Here is an 8,091-nt window from a genome sequence, read left to right on the forward strand (position 1 = left end):
TGTTATACAAATATATATTTGAAATTAAATCTTTATAATTTTCTGTCAATAACATGATGTGGGTGGAATCCTGCCAGTCACAGGCTGTGTTACACCCCTCCAGCCTGTGTCTTAGAATAAGAGGTAGGTGAAGCCTTCATTAATCTACATGAGACCAAAATATTCCCCTATAGCGGGATTTTAAAGGCACTACCATGAATGATACAATGTAAATATAAAAAAATATAATTTTTATTACAAAAAATCGAAAAAAACTATAGATTGACAAAATATACAAATCAAATACAAACAAATGTACAATTGGATACATCAAAAGCAAAAACATGTAGTTTTGGATACAAATTGCATAACAATGGAAAGAAAGCCAAAAGTTGAAATGTAATAAGCCTCGTTTCAGAGAATCCTTCATCAGGGTTCACCAAGTGAGAGTTACCATCTATGGGATTACAGAGTTAAAAAGAGTAATTAACATCACACACAAATCAGATGACAAACCCCCCACACCCAATGAAGGTCTGTGTGAGAGTCATACTCACTTCCAAAGTACAAATGCTATATGGGTATCCAAGGCATAAAATCAACTTCACAAAGATCTCCCAGGCCATGTGCATATAAGGATAGCCTAATGGCTGGCCATACAGAGTGGTATTATAGAAAACTGGTACATCGGATGAAATCCCAATTAGTGCTAAGGAACGCCGCGCCTAAAAAATTGGCATGGCGTTTGTGCGCAGGCTGGGGTCCAAAAGTCTCCGGACCTGAAACCAAGGACACAATCCCATGAGCAATGACAGTTTAAACAGTCAAAATATGCAGTAATATCTGCTGGGATCGAAAATATGTCAGATCTCAAAGTGTATGAAGGATGTGAGCACATATGTAGGGACCAGCGGCAGGGAACATACCTGTAAGCTAGATCCAGAAGTAAGACCTACAAATTGTCATGTAGGGGAGAGGAGAAGGGCTAAAAGTCCTGACTGGCAACCATTCAGCTGCAGATGGTAAAGGGACCTGGTTTGAGGGAAAAGAAAGTGGTTCCAATGTGGATGGATATATTCCAATAGTAAAGAAAAAAGGCCAAATAGCATCTTAAATAAACATAGGAATAAAAAGGAAAGTGACCCAAGTTGCTATAAATCACTTACTTAATCAGCGCAGGGACACAGCATCAATGAAACGTTCTCCTCTGATCACAGGGTCAGAGTGAATGGGCTCGGTATTTATATCCAACAGGTAACGCTGTCAGCTGATTGCAATGACGATCAGCTGAAGAAAAGATGTATCTCCTGAGCTTACCCCTCCCACCCCCCAACAGCTGACTAGTCCCAGAGAGGGACACCCTTGCCGTGCCGGGTCCGTGCACAAAAATAGCATCAGCTATATAGAAAGCAAAGGGCCTAAACCATCCATGACAGGAAGAGAAAGATCTGCAAAAAAATTAAATAATAATAATAACATGGCATACATGCATGAGATTCATGCATGTAATAGTATACAGCCAAAATAACATGTAGATTTAATACAAATGCAACCTTAGCATGGGAGACGATTGTGAAGCTGTTACACGGAAAGAGAAAGCTAAACAACAGCCACAGAACAAGCATCAAAGGTTTGGACCTACTCATGCCCCAGTCTTGGAGTCTGATCTAATAAAGACCACATAGATGCCTCCATCCTCAGTATACATAGAGGCATCTGATGTAGGCGGGCCCCTCAAATATAAAAAAAAGCCTTATATTTAGTATCCCACATAGTATATAGTGTACAGGCAACAACAAGCCTTCATAGAGGTGAGAACAAGAGAAGGGGGGATATGGGGGCCAAAGTTGAATGTGAACCTCCTACATCCAACAGTCAAGCAACATGGGGTGCTCACAGGGCAAGTACTGAGAAGTATGCCTACTTCTCCATACCCCCGGATTCAAAGCCCTCCAAGTATGGCTTAAAGCATGTTGTGTCATTAAGTCCGGGGGGCCTGGTCGCCCGCAGGTTGTAAATCCACCTCAGCTCGAGTTGGAGGAGATCCTTATTCCAATCTCCCCCCCTCGAACTGGGGTGGACTCGATCCAAAATCAAGAATTTGATTTTTGGGAACAGTCCCTGATGAACCAGGACAGTATGTCTCCCCAGTGGTAGATCGGGGTCGCATGTCTGCATGCTTCTGATGTGGCGGTATGCCCTATGGCAGAATTCCAATTTGGTTTTCCCGACAAAGAAGCATCCGCAATCACATCGGAGCATGTACACAACCCCCTTGGTCTTACAGTTGTCAAAGTGTTTGGGCCTGAAGGTACTGCCATCGGGTAAGGTAGGATTTTTGGTAGTATACATATACTTACAGTACCCACAGGCCCCACACATGAATGTGCCCCTGTATTTACAGTGCTGGGCAAAATTCTCATCCCTGAATTCGCTCCTTACCAGCCTGGAGGACAGAGAAGTAGCCCTCCTGAAAGTAAAGAGCGGACTCTCGGGGAGGAGTCTATTCAAGTTTTGGTCCATAGTAAGAATGTGCCAAAACTTGGACACAATTCTTTTGACTTCTGCGTGTTGATTACAGTATTTGGTAATAATACGCAGAGGGTTATCCTGGTTCTTATGTTTTTGTGAATAAATCTAAGCATGTCTAGTATGCGTAGTGGCCCGCCTATAGGCCTTTTTGAGAGACGTGTGTGAATATCCTCTCTCAAGGAGTCTTGCACGCAGGTTGTTTGCTCCGGTTTTAAAGGTCGCTTCATCGGTGCAATTTCTGCGCACCCTCAAGTACTGGCTGTATGGTATAGACCTAATAAGGCTTGGTGGGCAGAAGCTAGAGGCATGTAGGATGGTGTTCCCAGCAGTGGCCTTCCGATAGAGGCCACTGCTGAGTCCACCATCCCGACCCCTATAAACCATGACGTCCAAAAAGGCAATCTCACTGCGACTCGATGACATGGTAAAATTAAGATTGAAGCAATTCTTGTTCATGCACTCTAGGCATGACTGCAAGAGCTCTATGGGGCCATCCCAGATGGTGAAAATGTCGTTGATGTATCTGAACCACAAAAGGAAGTGGTTTGTATACATCGACGAGTTCTCATCACTGAGAAATGTGGTTTCCCATTCCCCCAGGTACAGGTTCGCGTAGGATGGGGCACAACAAGTCCCCCCATTATGGTACAGAATATATTCCAGCAACAGTAGGTTAAATTCATTGTAAGCTCAGTCTCCATCCCGTCTCTGGTATATGGCATTCTTGACAGCTCTAAGCCCCCCAACATAGGGAATGGAGCTGTACAAAGCCTCTACGTCACTGGTTACCAAGTATGCATTTTCTGGTATTGTGAGGTTTTCAATAATTTTGAGAAAATGTATGGTGTCTTTCATTAATCTACATGTAATATCCCACCCCCATGGTGTTTATCTAGTTTATGGGCATGGAGGAAGAGGGGGGGAGTGGGCTGTCATTTCCCACTGTGTATACGCCCACATATGTGACTCTATAGTCACATGGGTTGCTCAGATGTGATAAGGAGAAAATGTTCAGTCTAGAAAGTCACTGAAAACTGAGCATGTGCAGAGTTGCCACTAAAGCTGGAAAATCCCTAGCTGAATTGGGGACATGAACTGTAGGTGGAGATAGAGAGCAGCAGCATCAACCCATTTTTTTGCAGAATACAGAAAACAAACCTCATAGTGACTGGGTGAGTATGAACAGCATGAAATGCAGCATTTATTGAGAGTTTTTTATGATGAGGGTTTAGTGTCACTTTAAGCTCATATATTTATTTGGTTTTAGTGTTCTTTCACTATATTGACAGCAGCTGTAGTGTATCTTTACATGCACATTGTTTGGTGTTTCACTGGCACTGAATACTATTGAGATCATGTAACAAAAAAAATTGTTTCTTGTTTCGTAGACTGAAGATGGTAAAAAAAGAAACAGGCTGTATTAAGTCTTTAACCTTTTATAAATATTACACTTTTATGGACAGGCTGCATTTTCTGAAAGGTTGAATGGGCATATTGCCTCTAGAAATAAAAAGAAGTCAATTTTGTTTTAAATTGAAAATATAAATATCTTACAGAATAGTGTTGCACCTTTTTAAAGCCTTGATTGGATAGGCAGCAAGGTATGATGGCGAGAGTTAGCAGATTGAATATGCAAATAAAATAATTGGCTTCCAATTTTACAGACTAACTAAAGAACATTAAACAGAGTTGCTGCTAAACCTGTAAATCTTTTTGGCAAGGCCTAGTTTTATAAGGGTGAGAGCAAGTAGATAGTAACTGATTTCCAAGGATGCATCAGTTTTTGCATATGTTTGGACAGGCTGCTATATGTTAGCCATAGAAAAGGCAGATTGCATCTTAAAACATAAAAAAAATAAAAACTATTTTTTTCCCCAAGGTAGAAGAGGGAAGATATATATATATATAGATTTGCAGCATAATGTTTACATCCTTTTGTACAGGCTAATAGTTTTGAGGTAGAGAGCAGGCAGATTGCATTTGGAAAAAAATATATTAATATATTTTTATTTGAGACTGAAAACAGAAAAATGTTAGTGATTTTAAGTGCAACTTTTTAAGTTTTGGATAGACTGTTTTTTCAGAGAGGCAGAGCAGGTAAAATCCAGCAATAAACATAAAATCGACTGAATCTTTGTGGAGACATAATACAAATATTATACAGATAAACTTATTCGTATTATTAGGAGGCACATTTTCAGACAAACATTAGGCTTATTTCAGCCAGAAATATTGCATGAGACAGTTTTTTTAGACAGAGGTTTTAAAAATTGTACATATTTGCAGAAGAGATTCTCACCCTTTTTAATAGGAGGCACATTTGGAGGCATTAAGCTGATTTCTTTCAATCAGAAATTTGTATTAAAATGTATTTCTATAAATGCACTATATAAAAATCATATAGATCTGCTGAACAGAATCTCACACATTTTTGGGAGGTGATTTTTGGAAATAGTGAGTAGTTCAATTTAAACTAGAAAAATTAAAGAGGAAATTCACTCTCCCAATCAACATTGTTTATTTTGAATCCTCATGCTACAAGCATTAGCAAATAAATAGGAAGGTATATCATATTTACTTGTGTTATTTTTTTTTTTTTACATTCCTTCAGTTACTTCCTGGTTTCTTGATGCCATGATGAGGTCATGCATCTCAGGAGTCTTCAGGAAGGGAGGAGAGGAGAAGGGGTTCCCTCACCTAAGCACACTCTCCTACATGCATGCTTGAGCTAAGGGCAGATGGACTCAAGATGGCCATGTATAGAAATGTTAGGGGGTTGTTTTCTACAGTGATTTCTCAACAAAATAAAGCATATAAACATGGATGGTTGGGAGTTTGCTTTAAAGATTAAAAATGAATGAAATAGTGTTTTTGGTTTGCGGTGCTCAGGTGCAGTGAAGATCCGCTTTAAATGAAAGCGTATTTTTTAAAGACATGATGTGTAATCTCATCCTGTTTCAGTGGTAACAGTTTGAGAGTTAGGGAGTAGGCATATTGACAGATACATTTTAAACAAAGCTGCATTGCTTTCAATAGCTTTTTATAGTAACAAAGTAATGATTAGGTAAACTGCATCACATTCTTTAGGATTAAATAAATCTCCCAACTCTGCACTAATAATCTTCAACACTAAAATCAGAAGTCTACACAAATCACCCACAACAGCTGTTACATTAAAACTGTAAAAAAATAAATATAAATGATGCAGCACTCTAAACATTTTTAATGATGTGGGGCTATGTGGGAGACAGAGATTAGGCATATTTCTGCCAAAAATATCAAATGAAGCCAAATTTTTCCAGAGACATTATATAAACATTGTACACATTTGATATACAGAATCACATGCTTTTGAATAGGAGGCAATTTTTGTGGCAGGGAGTAGGCATAATGTCTGCCATAAATGTTAACTGAAACTGTATTGTTTCCAAAAGCATTTTATAATAATCATTTTAGTTATTTTCCGTACTGAATCACATTTTTATTAGGTGAGGTGGTTTTGGAGGCAAGATAGTCAGCTTATTTCAGTCAGAAATAATAAGTGAAACTATTTTTCCCAGAGACACTTTATAAAAATTGTGCACATTTGTGGAACAGAATTACATCCTTTTATAATAGAAGGCAATTTTGGGGCGGCAGGGAGTTGTCATAAATCAGAAAGAACCATTCAATCATTTTTTTCTTCAAATATTATAAAAAAATGTAACAGATTTGATGCACAGAATTAAATCATTTTTAATAAATACTTTTCAGAAGCAGGTGATACTTTAGCCAGTAATAATCAATGAGACTGCTATTTTTCCCAGACACTATATTATAATGGTACTGATGTGTTTCATTGTATATCATCTTGTTTTTTAACAGTCAATTTCTGTACAATAGTATATCCCCAATACAGTTACAAAATTATAATTACACTGTCATTTTTTTTGAGAGAGTGTATTAAAAATTTAAATATTTCATGCACAGAATCTCATCCTTTTCAATTGAATTGCATTTTTAAGCCGAGAGAAGTCCTATTTTGCCACAAAATATTAAATTTGACTGTTATCTTTAATACACAACTTATAAATTACAGAGATTAGCTGAACAGACTGTAATTATTTTTCATAGGAGACAATTCAAGGGGGAGAAAGCAGGGAAGACACCATCTGTAATAACAAAAGAAAAATGTTGTACAAATTAGCTGCAAAACTTTATTAAAGTATTTTTGTAGACCACAAAACGTAGAGAATGAGAATGAGTGATTTCCATTTAAGGAATCTCTGTTAGGCCACACTATTTTAAGAAACACGTATCCAATGTAACTATGAGTAGTGAAAGTATACTTAAGTTAGGGCCAACAGATTAAAACAGCATGATATAGCCCAAGTGAAAGCTTGGAAATGTCCCAACTGAGGAGCACCATGTGGAAATGTATTTGTTAATTTTTAATAACAATGCACCATTACAAAATGCAAACATTAATAGTCAGCACATTAGTTAGCCAGCCATAAATTGCTAATTATTATGTATGGGAAACAGCTGTCTAAAAGTATAGTTTTGCGCATTATTGGTGCCAGCACACCATAACCCAACACAGGATAGACCCTGTCCAAAATGTTACATTTCATTCTTTGCAACTGTGAAACAGCTGTGGAAAAATTGAGTTTTGAATGTTAATGTTGCTAAAACAACACAACGCTACATAAATATTTGTGCAGAGCACATTATGTTACCTGCAAAAAAACAGTCAATTTTTTGTGCAAATGAGAAACAGTTGCAGAAATATTTGGTGAGCCATAATAAAAGTGCTATTTCAATGAGCAACAGCAATAGTCCCATACGGTAATGGTGGCATCCATACAGTGGTGGCAGTAAATATTACCAGAGCAGGCCAGCCGTGGTAGAAGGTGTTAATGATGTCCAGGAGTGCTCATAGTATTTTGTCCACTCACATGTGGGAAAAAACAATCATGATCACATCATGCAAACACTTCAGATAGTGGCACTGCAAAAAAGATGCCGTTGTTACACCCTACCTTTCTTGGAACAAGATGGTGCAGGTGTACCCACCTCTGGGCCTGCCCCTGCAGAGCTGACAGAATCCCTGCCCAAGTGTGGCTCATGTCCCCTAGGCATACCGGCTGCAATACTGTGTATCATAACTTTGCCTAAGCTGTTGCTTAGCCTCTTGAACACTTGTTGGGGACTGGTGGTACAGAGGAGGGCTCACCCGAAGATATATAATGTCGCTGCCCATACTTGCTGGACCACAAACCTGTGGTCAGGTGTACACTCCTAGCAAGATGGAATCATTACCTTCCACATGGTGATGGAGGGTAAGGATGGCCACAATCCAGACATTCAGGAAAAGGGGCTTAATTCACCATCTGTAAATGCAGGAGCTGTAGAACCAGCTATTTTGCCAAGCTGCCATTGATTCACTGGACATTGGGATGGCTGGGGGCATATTTCTTCTTTTTACTCTCCAGCAGCTTGGGCAGAGGATCTTGCCTGCTGAAAGCTACAGCTGAAATATGTAGGGTGGTATTTGCAGAATCCAAGTAAGGTTGTAAACTGTGCTTGTCCCTAATCTGC

The 8,091-nt window shown here is 38.9% G+C and overlaps 1 long non-coding RNA gene across 1 annotated transcript; it reads right to left on the minus strand.

The window, feature by feature from the left end:
* Positions 1-562: 562 nt before the first annotated feature.
* Positions 563-1,194, minus strand: LOC141125282 (uncharacterized). Its single transcript, XR_012241378.1, has 3 exons — positions 1,146-1,194; positions 906-1,011; positions 563-758 (listed from the first exon to the last, which is right to left on the minus strand). It is a non-coding gene; the product is annotated as an uncharacterized lncRNA (long non-coding RNA).
* Positions 1,195-8,091: the final 6,897 nt, after the last annotated feature.

This window comes from Aquarana catesbeiana, linkage group LG01 (genome assembly GCF_042186555.1).
Source record: "Aquarana catesbeiana isolate 2022-GZ linkage group LG01, ASM4218655v1, whole genome shotgun sequence".
In the NCBI taxonomy this organism is placed as follows: Eukaryota; Metazoa; Chordata; class Amphibia; order Anura; family Ranidae; genus Aquarana; species Aquarana catesbeiana.